Source organism: Enhydra lutris, unplaced genomic scaffold, assembly GCF_002288905.1.
Source record: "Enhydra lutris kenyoni isolate GAN:26980312 unplaced genomic scaffold, ASM228890v2 scaffoldscaffold57, whole genome shotgun sequence".
Lineage (NCBI taxonomy): Eukaryota > Metazoa > Chordata > Mammalia > Carnivora > Mustelidae > Enhydra > Enhydra lutris.
In genome coordinates, this window is record NW_019154141.1 from 348734 (window position 1) to 360578 (window position 11845).

An 11845-nucleotide genomic window follows, 5' to 3' on the forward strand; every position below is an offset into this window, starting at 1 on the left:
GTGCTAAGCACTTTACCCCTGGGACCTCTGATCTTTAGACGCACTTGGGAGAGGTCGGTCTTGTCAGTACCCCAGTTTTAACCGGAGCCTGGGGGAGGGGGAGCGGAGAATGAAGGCTGTGCTTGCAGGGAGAGCCGAAGTCGGGATTTGAATCCACGCGGGCAGGTCAGGTCCCAAGCCCAGGCTCCTGGCCCTTGCTTTCTGAGGCCGTGAAGGCCGCAATTCCTTGGTCCCTGTGGTTCCTCCCAGCTCCACCCTGTGCCTGACATTGCTTACTCTCGGCAGACTCCGGGACACGTGAGGTTATCGATTTTATTTTTATCGTCCATTTTTATTCTATTTTCAACCTCTCTACAAATGTCTACATTTTATTATATTTCTTCCCCCAAAATTTAATAACTGCACAACAGAAAGTAATTGCCGTGTGTTTATTATCACAGAGCAGCCTATCTGAAGAGACAGAGTGCGTCGCCATGATCTTCACTGTGAACTCACTCCCCCCATCTTTCCTTCCCTTAGAAGAGCCCAGCTTCCTAGGAGTACTGGGGATTGAAGGAGGGATGATCCAGCAGTCCTTGCCCCTGGGAGATCCCAAGGTGCTCCAACTGTGCAGGGAGCCTTTTTAAAGAAGCCAAACTGTGTACTAACTACAGATGGATCTGGGTATTAACAGAAGGAAATGTTAATTGGTAGGAGCCTGAAGGTCGGGGTCCAGCCTGGGAATCATGGGAGCCTTAGCTCTGACCTGAGAAAAACATCCCGAAGTTCCTCAGTCTGACTTTGTCAGTCCTCCTCCATCCCAGGCTGATGACTCTCTGGTCTTTGGTCCACCACTGCTCAGTCACAAGCAGCCACCCTCAGCCCAACCCACTGACACTTCTTGGCTGTATGTCCTTCCTTGCCCGCACTGTCCCCCTCCAATACTAAGTCCCGCCCAGTTTCCACCTCCCCCTGGGGCAGGACCCTTCACCTCTGACTCCTGTCACTGGTCACTGGTGCAGCCGTTACGTGTACAGACCTCCTGATAAACTGTGTGACAGCGTGAAACTTTTGAGACATTTGTGCCAACTTTTCTTTGAAGACAAGAATGTGGCTCAGCATTCTTTGGATAACTCTAGAAATTCAGTATATCTATCTAGCTATCACAGGTACTCCCTGCTGACATTATAGGGTTCTCAAACTGGACACTCCATCTGAGATCACTCACTGAATGAAGGGTGGGTGGGTGAAGGAATGGAGAGAGGGAAGGATGGATGAATTAATTAGGACAAAGCACATAGTAGGTCCACAAAATAGTTGTTAAATGAATGCCTGGTGCTTCTCCCCTCTATAGGACCTACAAGACAGGGAGAGACAAGGGACGGGGGAGGGACTGCAACTTCCTTTTGGCAACGATCCCAGAGAGACAGCTGTTCACCCTCTTGAGTTGTATAATAAGAGAACACAGACATGTACTAACAAAACACAAAGGCAAATTTGCTCAAGTACTAAAAATTCTCTCCAACTCCCCAAGAGGCACAAATAGTAAAATAAACCGCAGCCTCTGAAAGGTGAAGCAAGGAACCTAGAGGGACATCTGCCATGCTTCATGGACAGGTGAGCCCCAGATACCGTGGTGTGGCCGAAGCCTGCATCTCTGAGGGGGAGCCCGGTGCTGCACTAGACAGAGCCTTCCCCGATGGTGCTGATACACACACAACACAGGAAGCCCTCCCTGTAGGAGATGAAGGCCCCCAGACTTGAAAGCCAGGCTCCCATGGTCCAGCATAGCATGGTTTCTGGGAACATACCATTGTGGCAGTTAGGGTCTGGGGGTGGGGGTGGGGAGAAGAGGTCGGAGGGGGCATGGAACAAGAAAGGTTAAGCTCTCTGGTGGTCTCGTCCCAGTCTTACCTGTATCCTTGGGGACCCAGACATTCTCCCATTCCAGATGCACACCTTGGGCTCGGGGGCCTTTCAGACCTGCAGGAAGTTGGTAAGCTGGACCCACCTGGAGCGTAAGTCAGCATGTCAGCTGTGAAAGGCTGGTTGGTTTTGGTGTTCCATCCAACACACATCTGGAGAACCCAGGGTGGTAGTACCAAGGGGAAAGATGGTGAGCAAGATCCACGGGGGCCCTCGTGGGGCTTCGGTGGGGGAGCTCATGGTCTGCATGAGAATGGGGGGGTAGAGGAGCGGCTCCCCAAGCTGCTCTGTGCGTCTGCCTGGCACCCTGGGCTTGCCCACTGTAGGCATCAGGGCACAATGGCCCATGGCCGGTTCCAGTCTTGCCTCCTTCACTTACTTGCTTCTAATGCCATGCGTGTGGGGTTATGCTACCTCTCTGCTTCCTCACGGGGCTGCTGTGAAGCCTCCACGGGATAAGGGAAGAAGCTAACTGCCCCGTGTTCCTGACTTGCCCCAGGAGGTCTGGAAACAGCCCCCTGCCCTGGGTGTAGTGCCCAACAGTGGACAGAAGGGGGCGCCAAGGCCCTGACTGGAAATGGAAAGCAAAGGCGCAGCCCCTTGCTTGCCGCCTTCTGAAATCCCAGGCTGCCAGGACCTATGTAAATGACGAGTAATATTTGTATGGTATTTAATACCTGATGGGGTGCTTTCATATCTACTATCTCATTTAATAATCTCCAAGCGGCCCCCAGGAGGCCCATGCTTTTGGTTGCCGGCCGGACTGGCCTTCAAGCCACCTTGGGTGGGGGGTTGTATTAAACCCTGTGGGTTTTCAGCAGGGATCAGTCTGCAGTCCCTCTGGCTGAACACGGTTACCTGGGAAAAGGATGGGGAGGGATGGAAGGAGCCTGGGGTGGGCATTGGGACTGGTGGTTTTTGGGGGACCCAAGATGGTGAGACTAAAGGAATGTAGGTGCCTCCCCTCCTCCAGCCACTCCCCTCACAGTCGGAGAGAACCTCAGGGCCTGGGCTAAAAGCCACAAAGCATGACTGGTCAAACTGGAACAGGGTTTCTCAAACTGGGTGCTACTGACCTTTGGGGCTGGGGTGGAGGGCTGCTCTGTATGCTGTAGGATGGTTACAGTCCCTGACCACCCCCCCAGCGGCCAGACCCCCACGATCCTGACAAACAAGCACATCTCCAGACATCACCAAATGTCCCCTCACTTCTTGTTGAGGACCGCTGGCCGAGAATGACAAGACTAGCAGAATATTCTTTATTATAATGGGCGTCTGGCCTGTCTGGGCCTGTGGCCAGGTCACTTCTGGGCACAGGCCACTGTCTTTGCACCCCAAAGTCATTTCTCATTTTTGAGGCTAGCCCTCTGTCTGGGTTGCTCCAAGGACTGGTCCCTCCTCCCTCTGTTGCTTCTGCTCCCGGCTCTGGCCTGCTGGCGGGTGGGGTGTGGGCAGGTGGTCACTGGGAACACATGGCAGCCCGTGGGCCAGACACTCAGAAGCTTAGGACTAGGATTCTCCTCCTCGGTGGGCTGGAGGCCTGGTGTAGGGGGTGGGTGGGGTGGCAGAAAAGGCTCCATGCCCCTACCTCCCCACCACCTTAAGAGGCAAACGGCCCCCTGCCCTGAGAGCTCAGTGATGACATGGAGTCCAGCCATCTTCAGCGAGCCGGCTGTCGGCCAGGCACCGTGCTGGGCGCTATCCTGTCAGCACCACCTTGCGGCGCCCCAGCTTTGTGCCAGGCCCTGCACACGTGTGACAACACAGAAACCAGATCCCGTCTGTCTCTGTCCCCATCTCCAGCAACTCCCAGACTGGCAGGGGAGGCAGTGGTGTGTCAGGGCTGTGTGCGCAGTAGGTGGGACCAGGTGGGGGCCGTGAGGGCCTGATCCAGGCTGGGGATGGGGCGGGCCTGGGGAAACCCTCCAAGAGGAAGTACCACGATGCTGATTCACAAAGGAGGAACCCCACCCCGCACCCTCGGAGCAGCCTGCCAGAATGTGCAAACAAAGGCAGATGAGTTCTGAGGAAGCCGGAAGGAAGAAGCAATCAGACTTGGGGGGCATCAATCCAGGAGGTCTTCTTGGAGGAGGCCTTGTGATATAGCACGGGAAGAAAACTGTTTCAGGGCACCTGTGTGGCTCAATCAGTTAAGCGTCCAACTCTTGATATCAGTTCAGGTTTTGATCTCGGGGTAGATCTCTGTTCAGAAGGGGTTTTATTCGCTCCTTCCAAGTTCTGGGCCTTCTGCCCATTGTGTGTGGCCTGTGCAACCATCTGTGGCTGCCCTGCTTTGGAGAAACCAGAAGACACGAGGAACAGAAAGTGCTTAGCCCGGCAGCTGGCTCTGGAACTGGTCATTGAATGTGAGTCCCAGGCAGGAGCGGCCGGCGTGTTTGCAGAGCCACAGCCTGGGGGAGAGGGGCAGACATCCTTCCTCCCCAGAGCTGGGCGAGGCCGGCTGAGGAAGAGCATCCCACCCGGACTTCTCCAGCAGGGGGAGGGGGACGACCAATGACACCTCATCACCTCCACTGCTCCCTTCCGCTGGCCCCTCTCAGTCCATGAGCTGCTTGACGGTGTCCCCTCTGCTACCATAAAAAGGATAGATTAGACACCGTCCTCTGGCGAGGAAAACAATCTCGGGCGGGGGGAATCCATCTCGAGCATAGAGGATGAGCACCTCTCCTATCTGTCAGTGTGTGCCAGGGTGAGGGGACGTTAGAGGAAGAAAGAGGAAGGGCATGGTCCCTTCAAAGTAAGGGACAGGGGCCAACCCATCAGCTTGTGTATATCTCGCATTATGCAGCGGGAGAGAGGAGATCAATAGAGCTGTCAGCGGTTCAGTGCATTCCCACGGCAGATGTCCCCATCTCAGGATGCTCCAGACGGATGCTCCAAATTAAAAACCCGGGGAGGGGGAGAGGGGCTGGAGGGGTGGGAGATAAACACCCTGACAGACCAGAGGGAAGGAAGGGACGCGACGGAGGACCTGGGAAAATTAAAGTCCATAAATCCTGAGGCCCAGGGAGCATCCCGGGTGTGAGTGACAGGAGACCCTTACCTCCTGGAGCCCTGGGTCTAGGGCCCCTTCTGCTAGGTGGGGGTCCTGGGGTGGGGGGGCAGGCATTTCGTATTAGCGGCATTAATGGAGCGGGGGGGGGAGAGAGTGGGGGAGGCCGAGTGATTCTGTTGATACCCCCATATCCTGGGGTGGGGTGGTGCGGGGGTCCTTTGGGTCAGGGGCAGGCCTATGGATTGCCAGCCTGTGGATTACTGCACATGGGCAGGGGCGGTGCTTTGCTCCCTAACTGCTCCCTCCCACGAAGCTCTGGCCTCCCCCGCAGCACCACCTCCCCTCTCGTCCCTGTCTGTCTGCCTGCTCCTCTCTCTCTTTCTCTGGCTCTTGCTGTCTGCGAGTCTGTGCTCTGCCTGCTGGGTGCCCGCTCTCCCCTCAGCCCCAGAGATGGTTGCCGTCTGCCCTCCCCTCATCAGTGGTCTGGGGGCTGCTTCAGCCCCTCCTTCCAGCCCTTGGTTGGCAAGCTTGTGGGGGAGCCTGAGGATGTCCGCACGTCCTTCCCAGAGCTGGCCAGCTGCTCTGGGGACTTCTGGAAGAACAGGAGCTAGTGGGCGAGGTGCCTGCACCCCTGCCTGTCCCCGCCCACACTTGCTCCCCAGCCACTCCTCCCCCCACCAAGACTCACCTGCCCAGGGAGGGCTGACAGAAAAGAAACCCAGAGTCAGCCCCACATGGGGTGTGGGGTGTGGGAAGCAGAACGGTGCTGGCTCCAGGAGAGGACCGCTTCCCATGCCGTCCCCCTCCCCCCACACCTTTGCATCCTTCTAGGTCCTGACAGGAAACAGGTGCAGCATGACTGGTGATTGGAGGATAATTTTAATAGAGGAACTGGTTTTGAAAGTGTGGGCAGGTGCATGAAACCAGGAGGGAGACGGGCGGGAGGGGGTGTCACCTTACTAGAGATGGGGCTGTGTGGAGGGAGGGGCTGTGTGACCGACAGGCTCAGACCTTCAGCCAAGCTTGGCACAAGAAAGAGCTCAACCGGCAGCAACCCCTCAGACAGAGCTGGAGAATGAGTCTCTTGAGCTCCCTCTCCGTCCTCCCCTTGGTCCTCCTTCCCTCCCTCTTTCCAGTCTCCTGCCAGGCCACCCTTTTGGCTGAACCCCGCAAGGTCATGGTGGTCTTCCTTGGGGCACAGAGCAGGATGGAGGTAAGGACTTAGAGACAGTGCAAGATACCGCGTCCACTACTCCTCCCCAGAGATCAACCTGCACCCCGAGGTGGCCTTATGACCTAACGTGGCCTTGTCACCATCTGTCTTTTTCATGGTCCCAAGGCAGACACAGCCCCCGGGACTCTCTCTCCTATCTTATCACCCAAACAGCTCCCACATTCCCTGATCTCCCAAACCCAGGCCAGGTCTCCAGGTTAATGTGCCCATCAGCAGGCACGGACCTGCAGTGACTGCCGTCCAGCCGGCGCACAGGTGAGCCCGCCCGCGCGCCTCCCGCGCACAGGCGCACCTGTGAGCGCGCCCAGCCACGCCTGCGAGCGCGCACAGCCACTCAGCCAGCCGCCTGCGCTTCCAAAGAAACGGCCCGAAGCTTCCTGGCGTTACATCACCCGGGACAAGTTCTACCAATTAAACTGGTGACCGCGTTTCCAGAAGCAATTACCGGGGCGCCGCAACGCCTCCCAAGGTGAAGAGATTGCAGACAGCGCTCAAGGCCACCGTGCGGCGGGAAGTGGGGGCTCTGGGTCTGTGGGCTGCCTGTGTCTGAGGCACCACGTGTGTGTGCGCATGGCACCTGTCTTGGAGCACGTGAGCTCTAAGTGAGGGCGAGAGTCCCCCAGAGGAAGCCAGAGTCGGGGGTGGGGGGAGGGGAGACACCAGGATTTCAGCCATGGAGGCCAGCAGCCCCACAGGCAGGGTGGGAAGTGGGTCACTATCCCATGTCCTCCCTGGGTCCCTCTCTGGGGTGTGTGAGCAGGGAAAACAGTCTGTACAAAGCCAGACTTGATCTCAGGGGTTGGAGGAAGTGGCCTGTTGGCTTGTGAGCAAGGAGGAGACAACAGGCAGGGGTCCCGTGGTGAGAAAGCTTTGCTACGATCTTCTCCCCAGAGGCTCCTGGCAGCCACACACTCCCTGTCACTGGGATCCCAGCATCTTTGGAGAAGGAAGGATAGAGTAGGAAAAGGTCTCGACTGACCTCCTGCCTGGCTGAGTCTCTGGGAAGGGGTCTTTCCACAGGGGTTTCTGCCCACATCCTGTGGCGACTCTGCTTCCTCTCTCCTCCCCAACCCCACAGCTCTCTGAGCACCTGGGGAGGGGACACGTTGTTCCTTCACTCTGTCATTCCTTCCCTTAGATGTAGCCCGTGGCCTCTGGAAAGAGGCAGCTTCAGGGGCTGAGGGACAGAAGGCAATAGAAGGTGGGGTGGAGTGGAGGTGAAGGGGGGTTGGAGGCTGGCTGGTCATGTTCCAGCTTCTGTACACTCTTTCCCATCTTCCTGTTCAGAACTTCCCTCTGGGCCCTTGCCCGACAGGCTGATCTATTAATGGAGCAAGACAGGTGCAGTTGGCTTGTTAATTACAGCGGCTGACATCTTTAGCCCGGACCTCCCAGGAGAGGGTCGGAGTGGCCGCAGTCCATGGTCATCATGGCCCAACCCTTGGATTTAGCCTTCTAAGAGCAGGGGCCTGGGTGGGACTGGAAGAGCCTGGGTGCGTGTGGCTTACTGGAGAGGAAGCCTCATTGTGGCTTCAGGTAGACCAGGCAGCATAAGCTACCACAGTGTTGACTACCTACTGTGTGCCAGGAGCCATACCAGCTGGTCCAGGAAGATCAACTCCTGTCTTCCTTGCAACAATCCTCCATGCAGCAAAATTCCAATCCCCATTTTACTGATGAAGCTTCTGAAGGGCAGAGAGGTTCAGCTACTCGCCCAAGGTCACACAGCTAGTAATGAGAGGACCAAAGGATGCCTCTTTGCTTGGGCTTGGGGGGGTCCCTTGTGGAAAGCCTTTTGCCTCGCTCTCCAGGGACCACGTGGGTCACAGATTGTTGAAGAAGGACCAAAACAGACGATTCATTTAATCTGCAAATATTTATCAAGCACCTCATCGGCCCTGGGACTGATGTTCTAGAGAAGCGCAGACACATTTTTTGCCCTCCAGCCTGGGAGATGGTCTTTTTGCCCTTTGTCCTTCTCAGAGCCAGCCCCGTGGTTCCTGCCGAGGAGGTGTGGGTAGCTGTGCTCTGCTCCCTGTGACTACATGACTGTACCCCGTGGCTTCAGATAATTGGACTAACCCGGGGGCCATCCTGGGTTTGGAAACAAAATCTAGACGCTCTAGTGTATGGTGGACTGGTCTGGGATTTTGTGCGAATGAGCAGGCGAAAGGCTCTTTGGGGGGAAGACTTTCTGCCCCAGGTACTGTGAGGTCCCCTCCACATGTTTTTACCTTTTTCTGCAACTGCTTTGACTTGGTTCCCACTTTTGGAAACTGAATGATCCTTAAGATAGAAGTCCTGGTTAGGACCTGTGATCCCTGTACTGCTGGGTCACAGAAGACTAGGGCTGGGATCCTGCCTGGGGGACCTCAGCAGGTGACCAGGATCTCAGCAGGCAGAGAAGGGAGGCAGGAGGCTAGGGAGTGGAAGGAGAATCCAGCAGAGGGAAGGACATACAAGGACGGGGAGAGACTAAAGACATGCCCAGGGACCTTCTGACAGGTAGGCTGGCAGGTGTTTAAAAATCTGGCTTACTGACAAAAAAAAAAAAAAAATTCTTAATCCGTAGAACTTGCCAATTCCTACGGTGTAAATACTCCCACCATGACTGATTTCAAGCTGTCTGTGTGATGTGGAATTTTGAATGAGCGGCAAGCAGCTTTCATGAGCTGGAGCAGGCCAGTTCCAGCAGGACACACATGAGGTCATGGGCCATGGCCCAAATTGGGGGCACCTGTGGGTGGGTGGGAGGAGAGGATGGAGGGGAGGACTGAGACGTGATTGGGAAGGATTTGGAATGTCTCATTTGGAAGTTTGAGCTTCTATATGAAGTGCAGAAGCCCAGGCTCTCATGGGGTGACTGTGGGTATGTGGGAATCAGCAGCTGGATGCTGTTCATTGTCCTCTGACCTGACCTTCCTTTAAAATGGTCCCCTGAGCAGCCCCTAGGGAGTCTGAGCCTGGTATTAGGCCTGGAGAAGGGACGCAGAATGTGAGGTGTATTATTTTCTGATAAACAGGGAGAAGAGGAGCTCTAACTATCCCCTAGCCAGCCGCAGCTTGGGGCCATCCCTCATCTTAATGAGCCTATCCAAATCTGGTTCACTAATGAGAGATTTAATGGTCACAGACTGACAGGCGAGACAGAGAGGGGAGACGGGAAGGTCGTTCCGAAAATGAGTGTGTAGCTAAGCGCCACTCCTCTGCCTTCCCACCTGCCCACCCACAGTGTCAACCCAGGGTCTGGGAAAGCTGGGAAGCAGGGACTGGTTTGACCTCACCTCCAAACAGAGCTTCTGGCTGGGCCGGTGGGTCAGCACCTTGGACAGGGGACAGCTTTATTCTAGGCTACCATCTGGAATGTCCTTCATGCTCCTGCTCCCCGTTTTTCCAAGACTCAGGTGACCGGTCATCTCTCTTTGGACACCTTATATGCTGTCCCATGTGGGTTAGGGTTAGAGCCCACGGTGTCTGGATGGCAAACTTTGCACATTCTCCTAGCACCTCCAGCAAGATGCTAAAGTGCTACATTTCCTTGGCTGTTTTCCCTACCGGTTTGTAAGCAACTTGAGTGCAGGGTATGTATTATCCTCTCCATCTCCTAGGTACTGACCACATGCCCAGCACTGTAAACCGTGAGAGAGTTTCTTGAGAAATGAATGAATGGATGGACCAGTGAATAAATGAATAAATAGAAGAGGAGCAAGGGAAAAAAATGCATGAATAAATTGTTTGGAGAATCAATCAATGGTTCTAGAATCATGGCCAGGCTATTGAAGGGGTGGGTAAGGATTTGGATGCAAAAGAAATATCCTGTCCCCTAGGTTGCCTACACAAGACAGGGAAATTAGAATGGAGATTTCCAGAAATCCCCACATCCACTCCCCCTTTCTTCCATCATATAGGGCTATCCAGAATAAAAAATACACATTCCAGCATTCTTTGCAATTAGCTGCAGTGAAACTACATTGTAGCCAATGTGACTACATTGTAGCCAATGCAGTATAAGAACAAGTGGCGTAAAGGGAGAGCGCATGCCCTTCTCCTGCTCTTTTCCTTCCGTTCCTCCTTCCTGTTGGTTGAACTATGGGGGTGATGGCTGGAGCTGGAGCAGCCTTCTTGGACTTGAAATCCAGCCAGCTTGGAACAACATATCAGAAGAAGGCTAAGTCTTTTGAGGACTGTGCAGAAGAGACCTTCTAGACCAGACCTGGGCTGCTAACAACCCGACTGCAATGGGAGAAAGAAATTAAGCTCTCTTTTCCCTGTTATTTTAAGTTTTAATGATCAGCTGAACCTAATCCTAAGTAATATATGTACCACTGTGAAAGAGAGATTCAAACATAAAAATAGAGAGCAAACCAGCACAATGCAAACAGTGGAGGCTAGCACTGAGCAGGCTGCCTGAGGTTAATTCACGGTAACATCTAAGCTAGGTCTTACAGGGGGATGGAAGCATGTGAGAAGTAGTATGGTGTGGTAATTGTTAGAATGGTGACTGGGCTCCCAAATCCTGGGCTCCTCCTCTCCTCCAGCCTGGAGGACCTGCTTGTACCTTGTCCTGTGCTCGGCATCCTGGCAGAAGGAAGACAGCTGGCCAAGGCTGCTGGGTCAAGCAGCCAGGAATCCTTGCTGGGGTTTGGGATATAGGGAGGACTGGAGACCAGTGAGGTGCGACTCTGGTCTGCAACAAAGAGCACTGGGCAGGGAATCAGATTGGGTTCTCCACTTCCTCTCCCATGCGAGAAGGCTTTCTACCAGTCATGGCTGGCTGCTGGGTTGTTTGTGGGGTAGTCCCTCAGGCTAGGACTAGGGAGGCCTGCAGATGTGAGGCTGGCTCAGGGTGGGACGTCTTTCCCTGGCCTGATTCTGGGAATCTGTAGAGCTTGGAGAGCAAGCTCTGATGGTAGGTGTGCAAGGTAGAATTCTAAAATGACTCCACAGACCCTACTATTGTATAATCCTCTCCCTGGAATGTGGCTGGGACCTATGGCTTGCTTATAACCCATAGAATATGGCAAAGGTGAAAGGAATTTTGTGGTTGTAATGGTCTCTAAACCGTTAACTTTAAGCTTATTAAAATGGAGATTCTCCTGGGTGGGCCTGCCCTAATCAGGGGAACTCCTTAAGAACCAGTCTGAAAATCAGGAACCCTCTCTCCTGCTGGCTTTGAGTAAGCAAACTGTCAGGGTTCTACAGCTGTAAGAACGTGAATTTTGCTAAGAATTACATGTGCCCGAAAGAGGACTCGGCCTCAGAGGACATCCCAGTCCCAGCCAACCCCTTGAGTGCAGCCTGGTGAGACCCCGAGCAGAGTCCCCAGCTAAACCGTGACCAGACTCTTGACCCACGGGCACTGTGAGACAATACATGTGTGTTGCTCTACGCCACTGAGTTTGTGGCAATTTGTTACACAGCCATAAGAAGTTCCTACAGAGGGTCAGACACGCCTGGCTAGACCCTGCTTTGCATCCAGCCCTATGGCCCGCCTCTCTCAAGCTAGGAGATGAGGCTGGAATCACTGCTCATGGCAACATGACGATGAGAGAGAAAATTAAAATCCAAGAAGGAGCGATTCACAAACTGTAATCTCGGCAAACAGTGGCACTTAGATTTCCTGTTATTGATCCCCTCAGTGGATATTCTCCAGTCTCGTAATTACAGAAGGACTTTTTCAATTTGGGCTG